Raw genomic sequence first — 24035 nt, 5'->3', positions numbered from 1 at the left:
AGGGTTACCCCAGAGTGGAATGAATGGGGTTCTAGTGTGAGATGATTTGAGAATTTTATTAATTTTAATCCAGCTAGAGTAGGTATCCCGGAATAATGTATGGTTCAATATTTTCTTAGGTATGAGGCTGGCTGGCGTTTGAAGAAACGCCCCAGGGGAGAAAGGGCGAAAAACCTGTTGTTCTAGTGTTTTGTCCGTGTAGTTGGAGGTTTCCATGAGCCAATCTGCTATATAACGAACGTGAGTGGTAAGGGCATATAGATTAAAGTTTGGAAGATTAAGTCCACCTGAGGTTTTTGTTTTATAGAGTTTTTGTAAGGATATTCTCGGCCTTTTGCCATTCTATAGGAAGGAAGAGAAGGCTTTTTCTAAATTTTGTATATCATGTTTTGTGATGAGGCATGGTAGCATTTGTAGAGTATAGTATATTTTTGGAAATATAACACTCTTTAAAACTGCTGTTTTACCAAATAGAGATAACGGTAAGTTGGTCCATGATTTAAGTTGCGAGTGAGTTTTTAATAGTAGAGGGGTAAAGTTGGCCGAATAAAGTGATGAGGGACTATTAGTAATTTGAATTCCTAAGTAAGTGATTTGTGAGGATTGGATCTGAAATTGGGTTAAGGCTGGATGGGTTCGGAGAGCGGAATTCAAAGGATGAATGGGTAGGATAACTGATTTTGAAATGTTCATTTTATAACCAGATATGGGGCTGATGGAAGTTATAATGCATAGAATTATTGGTAAGGATACTGTCGGGTTGGATATGAAGAGAATCATATCATCAGCAAATAATGAAATTTTTAATTCTAAGGATGAAATATATATACCTGTGAATCTTGGGTCTGAGCGAAGTGCGATTGCTAGGGGTTCTATTGCCAGGGCGAATAAGAGGGGCGAAAGAGGGCATTCCTGTCGTGTTCCTTTCTGTATAGAGAAGGAGGGGGGGAGCCATTACAGGCTATTTGGGATGTTGGTAATGTGTATATTGTCTTGAGGAAATTTATGAAAGTCGGGGGAAAGCCAAAGCGTTCTAATGTAAGGAACAGATGGGACCAATGTACTAGATCGAAAACCTTCTCGGCATCTATGGAAAGTATGATTTTTCCATTAGACCCATCTGTTCCCACCTCGTCAGCTTGAAGTGTAGCCAGCACTTTGTGAATGTTTGTGACGGAATGTCTTCCTTTAATGAATCCTGACTGATTCAGATGGATCACCGCAGGAAGGATTGGGTTTAGTCTATTGGTGAGGATTTTGTGAGGAGTTTATAGTCGCAATTTAATAATAAAATGGGTCTATACGAGCCTGGAAAAGCAGGGTTTTTCCCTGGCTTTAGAATTAATTTAATTATTGCTGAATTGAAATACAAGGGAGGTGAACATTTATATAAAATAGAATTGTAGAATGTCGTTAAAATTGGGGAAACCTGATCTATGAACAGTTTATAAAATTCTCCGCAATATCCATCCGGGCCAGGTGCCTTGGCAGGTTTCAAGGATTTAATATTCTGTCTGACCTCTTCGACTGTGATTGGGCGAGTTAGGGAGGGGATTAGATCTTGTGGGATTTGAGGGTATAGTAAGTCTTGCCAGATAGATTGGGGAATATCCAGGGTTGATGCATTAGTAGTGGTAGGTGTATCAGGAGGCAAGTCTGGGGGAGTGGTGGTGGAGGGGGGGGAAAGAGAGGACTAACTATTTGAATATATGTTAGCGAAATATTCACTCATTATTTGGGTTATTTGTTTATTTGAGGAAGTGTGCCTTCTGTCAGGTAGTATTAATGGTTGTACCCTCATTGGAGGTCTGGTTCCATTTAAAATATTGGTTAAAAATGTGCTGGTTTTATTTCCAAACCAATGATAACGAAAATTGGAGGAAAATTGATATTTATCTGCCATTGATTGTAGTAGTTCATCAAATTTAATCTTGGCCGTCAGGTATATGGACTTATTGGTACTAGAAGGGTTTTGAGTATAGGTAGAATAGGTGCTCGTAAGTGTTTGTTGAAGGGAGATATATGATTCAGAATTTCGCTTTTTTGCCTGGGATTCATAGGATAGGACAGATCCTCTAATGACTGCTTTCGCCGTCATCCAGTATAGGGATGGGTCCGAGGCAAGAAGGTGTTTGTTGTGTTCATGATAGTCTTCCCAAGCTTTATTTAGAAAAACAATAAATTTCGGGGAATTAATCAGATTTGCTGGAAACCTCCATGTTCTATGTGTGGAGACCTCATTTTGAGTTTTTAATTTTAGCCATACCAATGCATGATCAGATACTATTATTGGCTCAATACCTGAGTCCGTGACTTGGGTAAAGAGAGTATTAGATAGAGTAATATAGTCAATACGGGAAAGGGTATTGTGAGCAGAGGATAAGCAAGTGTATTCACGCTCGGTAGGGTTGAGAGCTCTCCACACGTCAACCAGCTGAAGCATAGATACAAAGGAAGGAATACCTTGTTTAGGTGGGGGGTGGGATGAAGCCACAGGTAGGGATTTATCTAAATGGGGATGGAAAATTAAATTAAAGTCACCTCTCAAGATCATATTAGAGGAGGCAAAGGGTAGCAGTTTCTGGATTAGTGTATGTAGGAAAGATTGGGGTTTGGAGTTAGGAGGGTATAGGGAACATAAAGTGTATACAGTGGAGTAAATCTTAACCGAAACTATAATATATCGGCCTTCTGGATCCACCTCAGTGGACAGTGTATCATATGGAATATTTTTCGAGATCAGTATGACAACTCCCCTAGATTTGGAGTTAAAGGGGGAGGAGGCTAGGAGTCTCCAATTGAGCATCTGCAGTTTGGCTGTTTCCTCGGATATGAGGTGAGATTCTTGGATGAATGCTATGTCCAATTGTTGTCTATTTAAGTAAACCAGTACCTTACGGCGCTTTGCTGGAGAGTTGAAACCTCCCACATTGATCGATCCGATCTTTAAAGATGACATGGGAGATAGGGAGTTAGGAGTATCAGCAGCACATTACATACTTTGATTTTGATGACGGTAGACCTGGGTGTAGATGGGAAACATAAGGGGAAAAAATAAGAAGGGAGGGGAAGACAAGACAATGCAACAACATAATGCAACACATTTCCCATGGGTTTGTACCTTATGGTAAACAGAAAATTTGTTTGCCTGGTGGCATAGATCTTCCGCAGCTAATTAAAACTTATATATAACGCAACAACACTAATCAAAGTGTGTAGGAAACTAGAGTGGTACATAACAAAACATTACAGGTGTTCTAGAACCCTTAGAAGTTGTTAAAATAGACCTCTTTATGAATGGCATAGATGTAGGTTGTGTATTATACCATAAAGTTACAGAAAGTGTGATAGGCAGGGAGTATGAGTTCTGGAGGTATGCAGAGGGGAGAGCCTCTAATAGAGTTTAGTCTGTGTAGTCAGAAGTAGAAAGCAGTATTTAGAATTGTATTGAGGGGTGTATTGGAGTGGGAAGGAGGGAGGGGGGGAAAGAAGGGAATAGGTAGAAAGAGTGGGGGGGGGGAGGGGGGGAGGGATGTGTGTGTGTAATAGACTTTCAGTAGACTTAGTATTCATACATCAGAGGTGAAAACTAACTTAGAGTAAGCATAACTAGTGAAATAGGGAAATTCAGTCTTTTAAATTGCTAGACTTGCTTATAATAATGCCAGAAAGCGACACATAGCTATAAGTGGGTATTAGAAGACCGTCCTATTTTTGTGAAGGTTGTGGGTCTGAGATATCTTCTGGTATCTGGCAGTGCTCTTCTCTCAGAAAGGCTTGTGCATCATCAGGGAAATTAAAATCATAATGTTTGTCATCGTAGAAGATGCGCAGGCGCGCCGGGTACATGAGTGCAAATATTCGTTTTTCGGAGACAAGAGAGGAGCAAATTGGAGAAAAGGCTTTTCTCGCCCTGGTTAGTTCAACCGAGAAGTCTTGAAAGAGACGTATGCGTTTACCTTCCCATACCAGATCCGGAATCTTTCTGGAAGCTTTCCAGATAGCAAGCTTGTGCAAGTAGTTTAGGCATTTAAAAATAATAACCCTAGGCCTTTTATCATGAAGCTTAGGAGGGGGGCATACTCTGTGGGCTCTTTCAATTACTAGGTCTTTGCATTCCATTTCTATCTTCAGGAGTTTCGGGTGGGTGGTGGTTATAAAGGATGTGATATCCGGCCCTTTTAGGGATTCTGGGACTCCAACAATTCTAATATTGCATCTTCGTGATCTGTTCTCTATATCATCAACTTTATTCCAAAGCTGATGATTTTCTTTCTGGAGTCTGAGGATCTGACACTGTGCTTCTGAGACATCATGGGAGATTGCTCCTATATGATTCTCTGCGTCTGAGAGCCTGCCCTGTAGATTCTGTGGGGTAAATTTACTAAGCTCCCGATTTTGACCGAGATGCCTTTTTTTCATCAAAGTGTCATCTCGGTAATTTACTAAGCAATAATCATGGCAGTGATGAGGGCATTCGTAATATTTTGAAGTCCTAGGTAAAAAATCACGAATGAATACACCATCGGTCAAAACGCGGCTGTTTAAGTATGAATCTCGGTCATTTACTAAGAAGTGCAAAGCAAAAAAAAAACAAACACTGCCGTGAAAAATTACAACTCGTAAAAAAGTGCTAAAAAAAAACAGACCTTTTTTTTTTCCCCGTGATTAGATAGGCATGCACGGATCCATGAGATCCGTGCATGTATATCAGTGGGAAGGGGTGGGAAAGTGCTTATTTTTTTTAAAAAAATTGCGTGGGGTCCCCCCTCCTAAGCATAACCAGCCTCGGGCTCTTTGAGCCGATCCTGGTTGCAGAAATATGGGGAAAAAATTGACAGGGGTTCCCCCATATTTAAGCAACCAGCATCGGGCTCTGCGCCTGGTCCTGGTTCCAAAAATACGGGGGACAAAAAGAGTAGGGGTCCCCCGTATTTTTAAAACCAGCACTGGGCTCCACTAGCTGGACAGATAATGCCACAGCCGGGGGTCACTTTTATCTAGTGCCCTGCGGCCGTGGCATCAAAAATCCAACTAGTCACCCCTGGCCGGGGTACCCTGGGGGAGTGGGGACCCCTTCAATCAAGGGGTCCCCCCCCCCCAGCCACCCAAGGGCCAGGGGTGAAGCCCGAGGCTGTCCCCCCCCATCCAATGGGCTGCAGATGGGGGGGCTGATAGCCTTTGTTGTAAAAGAAAAGATATTGTTTTTAGTAGCAGTACTACAAGTCCCAGCAAGCCTCCCCCGCATGCTGGTACTTGGAGAACCACAAGTACCAGCATGCGGCGGAAAAACTGGCCCGCTGGTACCTGTAGTACTACTACTAAAAAAATACCCAAAAAAACACAAGACACACACACCGTGAAAGTATAATTTTATTACATACATACACACATACATACATACTTACCTTAAGTTCCCACGCAAGTCGGTCCTCTTCTCCAGTAGAATCCAAGGGGTACCTGTTGAAGAAATTATACTCACGAGATCCAGGAGTCCAGGCTCCTCGGGGAATCCAGGTGTAATCCACGTACTTGAAAAAAATAACAAAACGGTGTCCCGACCACGAACTGAAAGGGGACCCATGTTTGCACATGGGTCACCTTTCCACGAATGCCAGAAACCCACTTTGACTTCTGTCTAAGTGGGTTTCTTCAGCCAATCAGGGAGCGCCACGTTGTAGCACTCTCCTGATCAGCTGTGTGCTCCTGTCCTCACTGACAGGCAGCACACGGCAGTGTTACAATGTAGCGCCTATGCGCTACATTGTAACCAATGCTGGGAACTTTCTGCTCAGCGGTGACGTCACTTTAGGTCAACCGCAGGGCAGAAAGTTCCCAGCATTGGTTACAATGTAGCGCATAGGCACCTGTTGGATTCTACTGGAGAAGAGGACCGACCTGAGTGGGAACTTAAGGTAAGTATGTATGTATGTATGTATGTATGTGTGTATGTATGTAATAAAATTATACTTTCACGGTGTGTGTGTCTTGTGTTTTTTTGGGTATTTTTTTAGTAGTAGTACTACAGGTACCAGCGGGCCAGTTTTTCCCGCCGCATGCTGGTACTTGTGGTTCTCCAAGTACCAGCATGCGGGGGAGGCTTGCTGGGACTTGTAGTACTGCTACTAAAACAATATATTTTCTTTTACAACAAAGGCTATCAGCCCCCCCATCCGCAGCCCATTGGATGGGGGGGGGACAGCCTCGGGCTTCACCCCTGGCCCTTGGGTGGCTGGGGGGGGGACCCCTTGATTGAAGGGGTCCCCACTCCCCCAGGGTACCCCGGCCAGGGGTGACTAGTTGGATTTTTGATGCCACGGCCGCAGGGCACTAGATAAAAGTGACCCCCGGCTGTGGCATTATCTGTTCAGCAAGTGGAGCCCGGGGCTGGTTTTAAAAATACGGGGGACCCCTACTCTTTTTGTCCCCCGTATTTTTGGGACCAGGACCAGGCGCAGAGCCTGATGCTGGTTGCTTAAATATGGGGGAACCCCTGTCATTTTTTTCCCCATATTTTTGCAACCAGGATCGGCTCAAAGAGCCCGAGGCTGGTTATGCTTAGGAGGGGGGACCCCACGCATTTTTTTTTGATTTTACAGTGTTTAATTAAAAAAAAAAAAAAATGAACCCCAGCACGGATCACACAGATCCGGCCGAGATTCATTGTAAAAAAAGTCGGCAGTGTTTTGCTAATCACTGCCGTAAATATATAAAAAAAAACACGAATGACATCGACATCGGAAGAAAAGAAAAACCCGAATACGACAGCTTAGTAAATTAGTCGTAATCAATTCAAAAAGTTGCAATTTTACACTGTCGATGTCATTCGTGATTGAACTTTGACCTGAATCTGGAAAATACGAATCTTAGTAAATTTCCCCCTGTATCTGCTGGGTTATTTCTGACACTGCCTGTGTCAGTAATGGAGACATAGTGGTTTGGATTGCTTCCACTATGTCTTTATATGTTACAGGGGAGTCAGGGGAGCGCCGTACCTGAGGAGAGTCAAGGTCTTCTGAAGCTGATGCTGCAACTTTCTTGTGTGCAGGGACGCTGGGCGCTGTGTCAGCATCCGGCGCCATGATGGGTTCAGCGCGGCGTGTCTCCTGTCTGGGCTGCAGCGGCTTGGCAGAGGGCGGGGAAGCGAGATACTTCTCCATCAGAGTTCAGTATTCTCTTATGCTGCAGGGTGGAGAGGTGATGAAGGCGTTCGGCAGCCTTTTAGAGTTTAGTTTGGCGGGTCCTGAACGGAGCAACGGAGCTATGCTGCGACCTGCATGAGACCGGAAGCGGAAGTCACAAATATATTTTTACTTGTGCAATTCAGGCAATATCGGAGGAGCTCAATAAGTGTGCTAGTTTAACTCTTTCATATCTTGGAAGAATACTTTATCTGTTGCAAGTTCTGCCCCTTCTTCTGACAAAGAAAGATGTAAAGCAGATAAACTCCTGTTTTAGATCATTTATTTGGAGGGGCAAAATATGTTAAATTAGCATGTTGAAATTGTGCCAGACAAAAGGTAAATGGGATATAAATTTTCCTAAAATCAAATGCTATAGTCATGCAGCTCAGCTGCGTTATATCATAGACTGGATACATGGCACAAACGTGTATGCAAATATTCTTTTAGAATCCAATTTTTTTAAGAACACAAGTATTTCTGCCTTTCTTCATACCCAAGATCTAGACATTTCCTCTGAACTCCATGTAAATCCCCTTCTTTTGAGTGGTAGAAAGGTTTGGCATATATTGTGAACATATTATCATCTCAAAACAATTTACACTATAAATTTAAACATTTTTGAAAATCCACATTTTCAGGATGGTTTGACAGCCCTTCTGTATACTATTTGGAGACTGGGAGGTATTACGACTATAATATACATGATTCACTTTTTCGGAAGCAACTGTCAAGTTTGATTTTTTTTAATATTATCCTATGGCTTTTTTACAAGCACAATACTACATTTCTAAAGTGATTAGAGAATTTGGGGAATTGAATTGGGAAAACCCCTAAGACAAATGAATAGGTCAAGGACCCTTTCCCAAAAGAGAAATTTATTTTTATTATGGTATATTGCATAATAAGTTTGAACATACTGCCACACAATCAGGCATGAGTCAATGGCTGTTTATTTTTCATCCATGTTGACACAAGATCTCCTTAGAATTTTAAATAATTCCTGTAAACTTTCTATAACATACACAGTACAAATCTCTCTCCCAATAGACAGTATCTCATGGGTTTGGCAACAACAATGTTATGTGATTGACCCATAGTAAGGGGATTTTGGATTAAATTCAAAAGTGATGCCGAAAGGACCCTAATTAATTATATTCCGATGTGCCTGAAGTGGACTTTATTTGGTTTTGCTCCAAAAACTCAAAGGGTATCGAAAGGTGGGAAAAAATTACTGTTAGCAATTAGATCAGCTGCTAAGAAAACCATCTTTCAGAATTGGGTAACTTCATGTCCTCCAGTGTTCTCTATATATAAAGAGAAACTACATAATACAGTATATTTAGAATGGACTGGGTGGAGACCATGTTCGAAAAGGAGGGGCGAGTAAGTGCCTTTTTTGATGTATGGGAGAGTTATATTGCCATTTTGTCTATAAGAATAAGATAAGATAAGAATAATTTATTGTCACTGTACATGGACATGTATAGCGAAATTACATACAGTTCTCATGTCGTATACACCAAATAAAATACATCACATAAGTTTAGCAAAGTTGATAATTCAAATCAACAATCACAGAAGGGAAGAAACTATTCCTTAACCTAGTGGTACGAAATCTTAAACACCTATAATGTCTCCCTGACAGCAAAAGGGAAAAAAACACATTACAGGGATGACCCCTATCTTCAATAATCCTGATTGCCTTCGACAGACTCCTCAAGGTGAGTACATCCGCCAACCTAGGCAAGGGTTGGCCAATGATCCTCTCCACAGATTTAATCACTCTTTCCAAGGCAACAAGATCCGAACACTTGGCATTACCATACCACACCGTGATCACGTAGGTTATCAAGCTCACAATAACGCAGCAATAAAAGTTAACAAAAGTAGATTGCTGCAGACCTGCTACTTGAAGCTTCCATAAGAGAAAAAGATGCTGCTGAGCCTTCCCGACCATAGACGTGATATGCAAGGACCATGATAAATCCTCCGTGAATTTGATCCCCAAAACTTTCACATCGGTGACCCTTTCCACCTCCTCACCATTCAAAATCAACGGGCAGATGCAATTTTTTTTAGATTTCCTAAAATCTATCACAACCTTCTTAGTTTTCTTACCATTTAATAACAGTTTGTTTTATTAGCCGCCACTTAGCGAGCCTTCTCACTTCCTCTCTATAACCACTCTCGTCTCCACCAGTTGTCAAACCTACCAGAGTGGTATCATCTGCTAACTTAATCACTGAGATTATCTCCGAATTAGACTCACAGTCTACAAAGAATATAAGAAGGGGCTTAAAACCAGTGCCAGATTAAGGTCCACATGGGCCTGGAGCTGACATTTATGAAGGGCCTATTGTGTGCCACCGCACGGGATGTGACCATTGCCATGAGGGTGTGACTAGATATGTGGGGGTGTGGTCTGCACAGGGGGTGTGGCCATTGCCATGCAGTTTGACTAACGCCTACCTCGAAAAACCTAAGTCTCATTCCTCTGGTTGTAGGACACAGACTCTCCATCCCTGAATAGCGACATCCAGCAGGCCGTCACTAATTATTTATTATTATCATTTATTTATATGGCACCACAAGGGTTCTGCAGCGCCCAATTACAGAGTACATTAACAAATAAGCAAAACAAGAAAACATTAACGTTCAGTTGAAGACAATATAGGACAAGTACAGGGTAAATAAACATTGCTGCATCAGCAGACAACACTGACACAAGTATCAGTGTAACTAGAAAAACCAAAACATAAAGGTGTTTTGAGAAGTAGACTCTATTTTGGGAGCACTATAATTCAGAAGGTGATGTTTATAACGTTATAAACATCACCCTCTGAATTAGAGTGCTCCCAAAAAAAGAGTCTAATTTTCACAACACCTTTATGTTTTGGTTTCTCTAGTTAGACTATTTTCTGACTCTAGGGAGCACCACTGCAAGCAACACTTATATGTACAGGGATAGACAATCCATAGACATACTGTTGCTGTATTTAGAAGCAATTCAATAATAAATTCAGTTTTTCAGAGGCTTAAATTTACTTGAATTTAAAAGGACTTGTGCGGTTCCCACCACCCCTTTCTTCCAAAAACAAGTATCAGGGTAGCAGAAAACCAAGAGATTTGGTGCCATCGAAGGGAGTATGAAGTAGAAGATAGTTTAAGTAAGATAAGGAAAAGCACAAAATGGAATAGAACCCTGCTTGTGAGAGCTTACATTCTAAGAGGAAGGGCAGACAGACATGGGTGACACAAATGGGGTAGATAGTGATCATGGGACAGAGGGTTAGGAGGAGAGTTGGCTGGGTTTGGTGAAGAAGTGGGTCTTGAGAGCCCATTTGAAGTTTTGTAGCGAGGTGGAGAGTTTGAAGGGGAGAGGTAGAGAATTCGGAGATAGGGAACAGCACGTGTAAAATCTTGGAGGTAGGAGTGGGAGGAAGTAGTCAGCAGGCAGGAGAGGTGGCGTGCATTATACTAAGCTTTCATTTCTACAGTACATATTATACACAGATACCTCTACACCTACAGAGCTCACTACATAACACATGTATCACACAGATACTAGGCGCTTGTCCACAGAGCTCACAATCTTACATATCTCACAGCAGATACTGAGCCTTCAACATCACCAGAGCTTACAATCAAATGCTCATCACACATACAGTACCTAGTACTAGCACCCAGGACAATAACACATGTGCCATAGATCTTCTAATCTTTTCTCCATCGGTTTACAATCTAACAGCAGCATAATCCAAATTTTAATAATTTAATCAAATTGTTATTTTTTTTTAAATGAAACCTCATTCATCAAAGCTGTAACAGAAGGAGATATGACTAATATCAGCCTGCTTCAATAATCTCTACACTCCCTATACTATAGTATGGGGATGTAGAAATGAGTACATTAATCAAACTCCAAAGAAGCATTTCCATCCTGAGACGGCGTTCGGTTTTACGAAGGAGCACAAGCCGCTGGCAGCCGGCAGCTAGTGTGTGTCCTGTGCCACTGCCAGCACACAGCAGTGGTCCCGCTGCTGTGCTGCAGTATCAGACCCCCCTTCCCACCCATATTCCTGCTGGTCCTAGCTGTCTCCCTGCCTCGGCGTTGTGCAGCCTCCTCCACTTTGGCTTCCCTCACTTCCTGCCGGCACCAGTCTCAGCTGTCCTGCAGGTCCTTACTCCACCTTCTAAAATATTATCTGCAGTTAGGAGCAGCGGAGTGCAAAGTGGGTCTATCCATGAGGCAACAGCTCAACTCTGGGGTCTGCAGCTAAGGGGAAGTCCTTATGGACACCTAATCTGCAAGGGGAAAAATATCACTTTTACGAAAAACAGCTTCTCAAAAATAGCAGTTTTTCAGAAGTGATATTTTTATTAGAGAGGCATAATGAATACTGAAAAACCTGTGAAATGAGAGGGTGAGAACCGAAAACTAAAAATTCTCAATTCACAATTTTTTCATGATGACTATGGCCCATAGTGTGCTGGTTCTTTGTCTGCAGAGCTTGCAATCACAGAGATTGTCTCCTCACCTGGGAGGAGCGGGGAGTTGAGACGGGGTTCCCCATAGCAGCGGCTCTGTGCTCTCCCAAAACTTTTCTCTCTGCTGCCGGAGCGGGCCTGAGATGTCAGAGCTCCTTCCCACTAAACCAAGGCTCAGGCTCTCATCTGATAAGAAGCAGCCCCTGTCACAATCATGTAGGCCGCCTTTACGGAACCAAGGGTAACCACAGCTCCTCTGCCCCTGGTACGCTGGTGGTGTGGCAGCACTTGGTGTGAAATCACACTTCATGATGTTGCACAACACGGAGGAGGAGCCGGGAAACTGTGAGGCGCAGGGATGGCTTATGAAGCCTTCTCCTGCACCACCAATTTTAACAGTGTTCCCGGCATTTGAACAACCCGTATGGGGTCAGTCTTCGGCTGGATGGCAGGGGGAGAGATCAGTTGTGGTGCTAGTGAGCGGGACCTGAAGTGGTCGCTGGTAGCAGGGGCTGAAGCCCCATCCATCCCATTGTTAATCCAGCCCTGGCTGGCACCCTGTACAAACTGTATGGGGAGCTGTTCTGTGAGCATCAATGTACGCTGACGCATCTGTATATACTGTAGAACAGTAATGCATATATACATATGTATGTATATATATATATATATATATATACCATGCATGGGACGCAGTCAGCATACCAGCGTTCGGAATGTTGGCAATTGGAATGCTGATGCCGGAATCCCAACATTGGTCAGTATGCTGGTGTCAGGGTCCTGACATGGATAAAAATGCAGGCGCTGGAATCCCGACTGCCGGCTCCCCGAATGTAAGTATGGAAGGGCTCCTTACTGCCAGGCCATGGGGGAGGGAGGAGGTTTAGACTGCGGGGGGGAAGGTTAGGGTTAGGCTTAAGGGGAGAGGGTTACGATTAGGCTGCAGGGAGGGGGAGTTAGGCACCACCGGTGAGGGTTATGGTTAGGCTGCGGGGGGGTGGGTTAGCTTTAAGCTACGGGTAGGGGGGTTAGGTTTAGGCTGCGGGGGGAGGGGAGGGTTAGCTTTAGGCTACGGGTAGGGGGGTTAGGTTTAGGCTGCGGGGGGAGGGTTAGGCTGCAGGTAGGGGGTGTTAGTCACCACTGGGGAGGGTTAAGTTGCAGGGGGGGGGAGGGGAGGGGAGGGATTTCTTTAGGCTTCGGGTAGGGGGGGTCAAGTTTAGGCAACACCTGGGAGGGTTAGGGTCAGGCTACGGGAAGGGAGGATTGCAGGGGGAGTAGATGAGGGTTAGTATACTTACCTTCCAGGTGTCAGGATCTGGCACGTAGTGATGCCACTGTCGGTATTCTGATGGCTGGCATCGCAAACGCCAGATCCCGACACCACCCCTATATATATGTATGTATGTATATATATATATATATAGTATATATATTTATACATAAAGCACATACATAGAATATACATCTCATATCCATATATACTGTATGCAGAGTACATATTGTTTACATAGTATAGTGATAATACCTGTACACATACTGCAATACAGCAGGGAGGGTGTTACAGGGGGCGCTGGCAGCTGCTACTGTAAATCCAAAGGATAGAGATCGAACTTGTATGTTTTGGAGTCACACTTATAAAAGTAATTATCCTGTACAGTACTACAGTATATACATATATAGTGTGTGACACACCGACTTACCATCTCTCCTGTGTTTAGCTCCTGCATTATCATCTCAGCCAGCTGCCCGGCTAGTTGTTGGTGTGTGGGGAGTGGGGGTGTCCTGGAGTCTGTGCTCTGCGTCTGCTGTGCTCTGTGTCTGCTGTGCTCCGATTGGCTGAGTGACACATCACACTCAGTCACTCAGCCAATTGGAGCACAGCAGACACTGCTGAGGAGTTCCTGCACTGATCAGGAATCTCCTCAGCGTTACAGCAGGGCAGAGCAGGGCGCAGCACAGCCTCAGCAGCTGAAATACTGGTACCATATACAGCAGCATGTCACCAGCCCAACGACACGCCCGGATAGTGGGAGGAGTTACAGAGCAGGGGACCGACCCACCTGGGATTAACCAACAGCCCAGCACGAGTCTGACTGTGAGGTAACAAAAAGTTTACTTTGGATAGGCCAGGGGGCGCGGCCATGGCCGGATCCGGAGGCGGAGCCTAAGGAGTATTCGGGATTGAGTCGGCAGAGTTTCAGAGTTCCGTGGTCGGAACTTTGACCAGTCGGTTTGGGGTTCTGTGGGCCTATTTTCAATGGGGGGCCTGGAGCTGCAGCTCCATCCGCCCCATTGTTAATCCGGCCCTGCTTAAAACACAACCCTGCGGAACTCCTACATTTAACACCAGTTCTGAAGACAAGTCAGAGCCCAGTCTGACTGTCTGCGGGCGATCTGTCAGGAAATCCAACAGCCAATTACATTTGGCTGTATCATATCTGATCTTTAAAAGCTTTTTTACTAACACCGCCGGCACTATCGTGTTAATGGCAGAACTATAATCCACAAATAACAATCTAGCATAGGTGTCTCTATTTTCAAGATGACAAAGTACTCTATGAAGCACAATAAGAGCTGCGTCATAAGTTGATCTGTTCGAGCAATAGGCAAACTGATTAGGGTCAAATCCTGATGGAATGACACTTTTTAGATGGACCAAAACAATTCTCTCAAAACATTTCATAATCAATGAGAACAAATGAGAACAAGGATACAAAGAAGTCTACATTTGACCTCTCGGTATAGCGTAAGAATCTTAGATGGTGACCCTCCTATCTGTATGTAAAAGGACAAGCAATTTGGATCCTCTCCTCTCTTTTCTCTTTTTATCGTCTTCCCTTCAAATTCTTTTTTTTTTTCTTTTTTTTAGATGTAATTTTTTTTGCAGGACACGAGTGCCTAAAAATAAAAATATTGTAACCACATGTACTTTAATATATGTTATTACATAGCATTAAATGTAAACAAGAAATTACTGAAAACCTTTTATATTCTAATGGAATGAGGTATCAAATTATGTCAAAGTTTATTATTTAAAAAAACAAAACAAAACACTGTATTAATGCTAATTTTGTCATCACAAAATGCAAATAATCAATATCTTTTAATCTGACTGTATTTTTATCCATGGCTTCAATAAAAATTGTTTGGGAAAAAAAAAATTTTCTAACATATTTATCTGACATTTTTTATGGTAAGTGTGTTAGATGTTTTGAAAATATTTCCAAAATAGCTAGTGAAAAAATGTGTTTCATTAAAATAATTTGTTATCTTTATTTGAAAACAGTCTAATCTATTTTTTTTTTCAGGAAAAGTATGTCATGCCCATGTCAACAGTTAGCCTTAAATTTTGATTTATAATACTGTATAAACTGAATTTTCAACAGATATACATCACAAAAAGTTATTCCCAGACTTTTATATATTTAATTTATAAAGAAAAAGTTGAGGTTGAATGAAAAAATAAATAAAAGTGGAAATTCTGATGGCCACAGATATTATTATTATTATTATTAAAATTATTATTATTGTTATCATTATAATTGCAAGGTATTTATATAGCGCACACATATTTCACATTTATTTACAGAAAATATTTTGCCATTCACAACAATACCTGCCGCAGTGCAGCTTACATTCTATATTCCCTATCACATGGACACACATTCATGGTAGGGTTTATTTTGTTGGCAGCCAATTAAACTACCAGTATATTTATGGATTGCAGGAGGAAACCAGAGTACCCAGAGGAAACCCACGCAAACACGAGGCGTATACACAAATTCCACACAGTTAGGGCCATGTTGGGAATCAAACTCATGACCTCATTGCTGTGAGGTAGTAATTATAACCATTAAATTATCCGTACTGCCCATTGTCCCCAGCTTGCTTCACATTGTCCTGCATTTAGGTGGCACCATGTCTATTACTGCCTGTGTATCACAGCTTGTGTGTTTGCTAACTTAGAGGCATTAGAGGGTATCTACAGTGAGATCTTATGAACAATTTGTACCTAACTGTAATCCACTGAAATAAAACACTGTAATCAGCAAAGCATTTTGTGTGAAATATGTCATTGCATCATGGATGATGAGTTTTTTTTGTTGGATTTAGTGAATGCTATAACCCTGCAAAACATAAACAATTTTTAGACAAAATTTTATTGACCATTTCTTTTTTTTTTTTTTTTACTATTCTAGAGCTTTCTTTTTCAGATTCTTTTATATGTCTTACAAAAATCCAGAAATTGTAGCTCTAGTTGGCATTATTAATATCAAAAGCCCATTTGCAATGATAATTGTTTCTTACATATCATCCCCCTCCATCCTAAAAATTCACTTCACCAGCTGGAGAAAGAAAGCCTTCTCCACCTGCAGCTCCTAACTGGCTATTTTGTCTATATTTTTGGAAGTCTCTTTACTGTGCATTGTACCATCATACTGAGAATTATTGGCTATAAACAAGACATTATCACTACTTTTCACTGTTGTGACACCATTGGTTAATCCATTCATGTACAGCCTGGAAATATAAGGGATTTTTTAAAAAATTGCAATAAAATTTTAATTGGTTTATACTCCACAAGAAATATGAATTTGTGGGAATAATAGTTATTTTGTAAAATAGTGGAAGTTTTGTTAATTAGCATTTACAACAACCAATGGCTGGTAGATTTATACATTCAGAAACTGGACCTGGGGCCTTATTCGGGTTGGTTAGCAAACCAATAAAGTCAGCAACTGGGCAAAACCATGTTACTAGGAAGGAGAGGCAGATGTAACATGTGCAGAAAGAGTTAGATTTGGTTGGGGTGTGTTCAAACTGAAATCTAATTTTCAGGGTAAAAATTAAACAGCCAGTATTTACCATGCAAAGAAACAATATAACCCACACAAATCTAAATCTCTCTCCACATGTTATATTTGTCCTTCCCGCTGTGCAACATGGTTTTCCCAGTTTCTACCTTTTTTGGTTTGCTGACCAACCTGAATAATTCCCTGATTCTGAGTCACATGCAAAAGCATAAGCAAAAGCATATATTGGCAGTCTAATGTCTATGCAAATGCTACTGCATACCCTGCCCATTAGAAGTTGCAAATAATCATTTAACTATATGATCATTAGAATTGTGTTTGGTTTGTTTACCACTCAGAATCAGGTCTCCTCAAGGGCAAATTTAATAAGGCTTTTTTAGACCTAGTATTATTGTCATAGCAACCAATCCGATTCTACTTAACATTTGTCTAGCTGCTTCTAGAAGTTAATATATAGAATCGGATTGGTGGCTATGGGAAACATCACCAGTTCTAAAAAAACTTACCAAGATTTGTTTAGAGGACTGCGCTAACACCAATTAGTTTAAATAGGGTTGCAGCTACAGAGAAATAGGGATTCTACTTTCCCTATGGTTATATGACTAGAACAAAAAATGGGGGGGTACTCCCAGCAATCACTCTAAAACTAAACAATATAATAAAAATACAGATGCAAGTATTTAAAAACAAATTAAAATTTATTTGAAATAAAATAGTTATAAATATTATCTGTGTATCTATGTGTATAAGATAAACCTAATACCGGTATACGTAGATATTTTATGTACCATTAGTGGTTAGCAATGGTCAATGGTTTACCAATGATGCCCAATAGATATATTGTTGATGGCTGAGAAACAATGGGCCAAAAGTCACTTCAAATAATTCAAGATGGCGTTACATTTGTGTTTCCAAACTTGCATTTGGTGTATATGATCTTCAACATACTTTATAAAGTATTTATAAGGCTTTTTTGAAAAATATTATTCAATATCTACTTCATCTTTAAACATTCATAATAAGCTAATCTTGTAATATTATAATAACACAAGGCATCATTTCTTTAATTACTATGGATAATAGGTAAATGCAGGCATTAGGTGACCTGAACCCCATAGATAATATATGGGGCATTGCCAAGAGAAAGATGAGAGACATTAGACCGAACAATGCAGAAGAGCTGAAGGCCACTATTGAAGCATCCTAGTCTTCCATAACACCTCAGCAGTGCCACAGGCTGATAGAATCCATGCCATGCCGCACTGAGGCAGTAATTCATGCAAAAGGGGCCCAAACCAAGTACTGAGTACATATGCATGATTATACTTTTCAGAGGGATGACATTTCTGTATTTAAATGAATTTGCTTATTGATTTTATGTATTATTCTAATTTTCTGAGATTTTGGATTTGGGGTTTTCTTAAACTGTATACCACAATCATCAAAATTATAACAAATACAGGCTAGATATATCTCACTGTACATGTAATAAGTCTATATAATATATTAGTTTCTCTTTTTAAATTCAATTACTGAAATAAATGAACTTTTGCATGATATTTAAAATATCTGAGTTTCACCTGTGTGTGTGTTTGTTTATATATATATATATATATATATATATATACTGTGTAGTAATCTGTACATTTTAAACAAATCTTGGTTTCCAACCTATTTTTTAAAATATATTGGGTCAAATCTAGGAGATTAACAGTATCATCTGTAAACTAAAAACTTAATTGAATGTGGAAAGGATTTATTTTTTATATAATGACAAAAAACAATTGAGGTCTTCATGATTACCCTTTCACAGTAAAATAATATCATGAAGACATCTCAATCAAGCAACTCGGTTTACCCCATTAAATATCCATTCCCCATACATTATATCTCATGTTATCCCAATATTTTCTTTTTTTATTATTTTATTAAATGTATCTATAATACTATTAACAATGGTTTCTACAAAACACCCCTTATTCAGGGGGTGGAGAGGTTTAACAGTACATTTATTTTTAAAAGTAGTAGTTTCTTTCTCCAAAATGGTTTGGTCACCCAAATTCTCTAATTATTTTGAAATAAAAAAGGCATTTATGGCATACAGTACTGTAGTATTCTAAAAAAAAAGGTAGATCTGTAAATACAGTAGATCAAAATAGTTAATAAAATTCACCTGGGAATATTTTTGACCCCTTTCTACAATTAGTTATTTCACCACTTTAATGGTATAATCGCTCAAGTTGAATATTTTAGTTTTATCAAACAACTCTGATTTTAGATTTTATACTTAATCTTTTATTTAAATTTTTTGGTTTTAAACTTTTTCTTCCCAACCTTTTTCCCCATCCAACATGGCTTTAAACTTCCGATCTATTGTTGTGATACATGCCTTTCCACAACAAGTCACCTGTATCTTCCCTCACTACATTGTATGATTTACTAACAGGTATTTCAGGGCAGTCATTACTATCCTCTGGTTGTCTAGTTAGATTCATGATTATTATTACATACAGTATCCTTCTATCAGTCCTTTTATCCCTTTCATCTTATAAAAAGTTTATAAAGGATCGACACAATTTTTATTCTTATGCATTAAATCTCATCTCTGGATATATGATACCTTTTTTAAATCAGAGTTCTCATGGGAGTTACTGGTTTATGGTGACCCTCAGTTACATTACATTTATTATTCTTATTTAGTTCTAGTTTGTCTCTAAAAAAGTATTGTTTGGTTTCTTGATTTAACCTCTTTCTCATTGGTTTATCATTTTATTTGTGATTTAATGTTCTCCATTTTTAAATTCCTCTAGGTGAAAAAAATGAACTTTATTCCCACTCTGTTCATCCAAATTTTGGGCATCTTTTCTTCTTTCTACAGTATAATAATCAAGTCCATCCAAGTAAATAAACAAGTATTTACAGTATGATATTCACCCATTCTATTTTAATAGTTTAAGTAGCATTAGTTATTTACAATAGACATGTTTTATTTTTTTACCAATTTGGTATCATTTGTCAAGATATATACAGCTCAAGTGTCACTACTTCCCTCAAACACAATTGTCTTTAAATAAAACATTTTCATGCTTTCTCATAACATGATCTAAAAATCATCTTCAACTTATATGTCTTTTGTGGATTCAGTGGAGAACATGTTATTTACTAAGATATTTCTATTAATCCTACAGTATGTTTATACATACTTTAGTAGTGGATAGCAATGATGCCACTGGTGTAAAGATTACAAATATCTAAGTGAGAATGTATTACAAACGTGTTACTCTTAGACAGCTGGCCATTTCCTACCACCATGAACCATATGATTCCACACACACAAAATACAAAATACATTCAATGCCTTATTTTACATAAATATTTTCTTTGAACAATGCTAATTGAATCAATGTAAATCACATTGGGCTAGTGGCTTATGAAGAATACTTTGTATAACAGTTTCTTTTTGTAAAGATACAACAGATTTGTTAATATACAGTACAATAAAAAAAATGTATTCAGAAGCGCAACCAGCCATAGAATTGGTGTTTGGTTTGGAATGAAAGAAATTTTAGAATAACACCCTTAGAAGGATCAGAGTACTTTGGATTATGGAGCAGGGAAGTGAAGAGACAGTGCAAATAAAATTCCAGGGCCAATATTTACTAAGAATTCGAGTTTGTCCGTTTTGTGGGGTTTTTTTCTAAGTCCCAAACCGGAAATTCACTAAGCACCAATCTCAGCAGTGTTTGGACTATTCGTAATGGTTTGATTTGCAAAGTTCCAAAATACGAATGAATAGACCATCTGTCAAACGCGGCAGTTATTTCATACAATACAGGAATTCACTATTCATTCGTATTTGGGTGTAAGTTTCTGAGTGTTTAATTGCGGTCGTATTTTTCTGTGAATCGGTAAAAAAAGTGGCAAAAAAATAGACCTGCTTTTTTCAATCGTGTTTACATCAATCATACCTGAATTTGGATGCCTATAAAAGGATGTTAGGCCCATTCCAATACACCTACACTCAGAAATAGCAGCAGGACTGTGGGCCAGTGATATTTTGTGTGCTGTGGGATTCCTCAGACTCACAAATCAGCCTGTAAGTACCCAGGGCCAAGAAACTGAACATGGTCAGCAGGTTGTACAGGTTCCGCGGAGGCTGCGCAGGCCTCGTTTTTTAAGGGGGCATTTAAACATGAACGCATTGTCTGATGATAAGGTCATACAGATGTTCCGTATAAATCGTAACAACATTTTCCATCTGTATGACCTTGTCAAACTGGGCCTAGACCCTGAGACAGCACGCTCTCGCCCTGTCTCAGACCTGGTTTATCTCTTCCTTATGCCTTGTACAGGTTAATACATCTGCCCTGCAGTGTGTTACTTATGTGTTGCTGTATCTTAACATGAATCACGTTACTATATCTGTCTTTTAGGTGATGGAGGATATGGCTGTTTCTCTTGGCTTCTAACTCCATTGCCCCGACCTGATACCCTGCTGAACACAATTACAATCATGCACATAAGTCCACGCAGAACGTGATAGAAAGATGTTTTGGTGTGCTGAAATCTAGGTTTCGGTGTCTGGATAAGTCTGATGGCCTTTTGTTGTATAGTCCCTCCAAGGTGACTCAAATTGTGTTCTGCTGCTGCTTTCTTCATAACATGTGTTTGCAACAACATCTGCCACATGTTGAGGAGGAGGAGGAAGAAAGCAGCCAGCAAGCAGAGGAATTAGAGACATCTGGTGACACTTGGAGTACAGATGTAGGGAGGCAGGTTAGGCAAGAGCTCATCACTCGCTATTTCTAAGGTAAGTTTGGTTTGCTTATTACATTTGTTGTGTAATCATAAATAGATGTTTTGCCATTTTTAATGGCAAAACCATTACTCAGAATGTGTCTGTCTCCTTGACACATACAAACATTCCCTCGCTTTATGCAAAACAAATGTCGCATGTGCATTGTGTGTATTTTTAAACTCAAAACAACAGATTATGAGTGGCATGCATTAAGTCTAGATAAGTGATCGTAAACTTGCAGTGCTAATTTCTTACAAGCCAACATAATCCATTTAGTATTTCACTTTATCATTGTGTGTAACGCCCTAATGCACAGGTTCACAAACTCGGCCCTCAGGACAACACACAGTGCATGTTTTTCACGTAACCCAGTAGAAGCACAGGTGTATGAATTACTCACAGACATATGTTAAAAGGTTCACAGGTGGAGCTAATTATGTCACTTGTGATTCTGTGAGGGGACCTGCAAAACATGCACTGTGTGGGTTCCTGAGGGCCGAGTTTGAGAACCTGTGTTCCCAAAAAACACTCCTCAACATGTAATATGCTAGCCTTGAGGAATACATGTGTCCCTATGTGTGATGCTCCATCATATTTAAGAGACACAAACTTACTGTAATCAGGAATAATTTATTTCCTAATGTTTGCTGCAGTAAACTTGATGATGTGTTAGTAAAAACACAGTTTTCTACATCTATACATTATTATACACATTCTTTGTTTTTTAAAAATAAAGTTCTTATTTGTTGGTTTCTGCATCATGGGGGTCATTCCGAGTTGTTCGCTCGTTATTTTTTTCTCGCAACAGAGCGATTAGTCGCTAATGCGCATGCGCAATGTCCGCAGTGCGACTGCGCCAAGTAAATTTGCTATGCAGTTAGGTATTTTACTCACGGCATTACAAGGTTTTTTCTTCATTCTGGTGATCGTATTGTGATTGACAGGAAGTGGGTGTTTCTTGGCGGAAACTGGCCGTTTTATGGGTGTGTGAAAAAACGTTACCGTTTCTGGGAAAAACGCGGGAGTGGCTGGAGAAACGGAGGAGTGTCTGGACGAACGCTGGGTGTGTTTATGACGTCAAACCAGGAACGACAAGCACTGAACTGATCGCAGATGCCGAGTAAGTCTGGAGCTACTCAGAAACTGCTAAGAAGTGTTTATTCGCAATTTTGAGAATCTTTCGTTCGCAATTTTGTTAAGCTAAGATTTACTCCCAGTAGACGGCGGCTTAGTGTGTGCAATGCTGCTAAAAGCAGCTTGCGAGCGAACAACTCAGAAAGACCCCCCATGTGTAATAACATTGTTACTAATTTTTAACACACACAAACATGTCCCAACAATACTGACATTAATTTTGTCAATGTTTTTTAAATAATTCAATGCCAACATATTAAAAGCTTTTTACGCAACTCAATTGTGTTCTTCTTGTAATGTTGTATAGAGAAGAAAGGTAAATTAGTTATCAATAACATTGTAATATGGATTGTCTGCAGGAAAAGAGAATAATTGGAATCTAGAAAGAGTAATGATTAGAAAAAAATCAAGTGGTCAGTTTACTTCCTGCTAACATGTATGTGCAGCTCCATCAACATTTCCCTCCTCCAATGTCAAAAAAAATGGTAAAGAATAAATGTGCCTCCAAATTTTATGTTGTTGTTTGTACCACTTATAATTAATGATGTTGTGTAAATTGTCAATGATCTAAGTGTTATATATTTTAAGACAAACATACACTTACTAACTAATTTGAGTTACTTATCACAAATGACTAACTTGTATTATTTTTACATTTTTTTGGTGGCTGCTTGTCCTGCCCTTTGCCTTTAGCAATGTCATGTTGTCGTGCTCTGTTAGAGCGTCTTGGTGGTGATGAGACTGGCGTGATATTTGGAGTAGTCGTACCAGAACTGCTGCTTGTTTGCTGTTGGTGCATGCATCTGAGTGTTTCATTCAGATTAGTGAGGGTGGCATTAAGTTCACGTGTTGCAGCATTTTGATTGTCTACAATTCTGAATAAACTTTCATTAATCTTTTGATTGTTTTGAAAAATGTTCATATAACTTTGCTGTTGTCTGTGCTGTTCTTCCATTAGTCTGTGCTGTTATTCCATTAGTCTGTGCTGTTCTTCCATTATGCACTGTAAGTTGCCCATGACCTGTGTAATGTCTGTACGCATGAGTTCCATGGTATTGCCTATTCTAATTGTTTGTTAATTTTGTCTACTCAGATTTCTTGATATTCTTCAGAGGTGAGATGGTAGGCTTGCAAACATTTGTGTCTGCCCACGCAGGCAATCTTTATCAGTGGCCTGCTGTCTAGTCCAAATGGTCCAAAACACCTGCTCAGGGCCTTGTGTTACTGGTGTTGTTGGGTTGTGTTGTGGTGGTGGTGGTGTGCTTTGCTGTGGTGGTGTACTCACAGGTGCTGGGGGGCTCATTCCTTGCCTTAAAGGCTGCATTTCTAAGATGTTTGTCTCCTCCATGTCACTGTGTTGCTGTTGTTGCGAAGGGATGCTGTTCCCAGGACTAGAAGCTGACATGTTAAACAAATCTCCATTAGCTATCCACATGTTTGAGAAATGTAAACAAATCACTACACATGGAACACATGTAATTCACTGTTGCTTTCAACTATTCTGCCTAGCAACATCATCACTCATAACTTAAATACATACATATGCCTGTTTGTGGCAAATGTGTCTGGTTACTTAATTGTGAAAGCAACCACTTTAGTTTTATTGTAGCTCACACA

General features: G+C 40.1%; 1 pseudogene; it reads left to right on the top strand.

The window, feature by feature from the left end:
* Positions 1-8856: 8856 nt before the first annotated feature.
* The window catches only part of LOC134934069 (olfactory receptor 2A14-like), a 50464-nt pseudogene continuing 35285 nt past the window's right edge, over positions 8857-24035 (top strand).

Source organism: Pseudophryne corroboree, chromosome 6, assembly GCF_028390025.1.
Source record: "Pseudophryne corroboree isolate aPseCor3 chromosome 6, aPseCor3.hap2, whole genome shotgun sequence".
NCBI lineage: Eukaryota > Metazoa > Chordata > Amphibia > Anura > Myobatrachidae > Pseudophryne > Pseudophryne corroboree.
The sequence above is the reverse complement of the archived record's forward strand: the minus strand, read 5'-3'. Positions and strand labels throughout refer to the sequence as shown.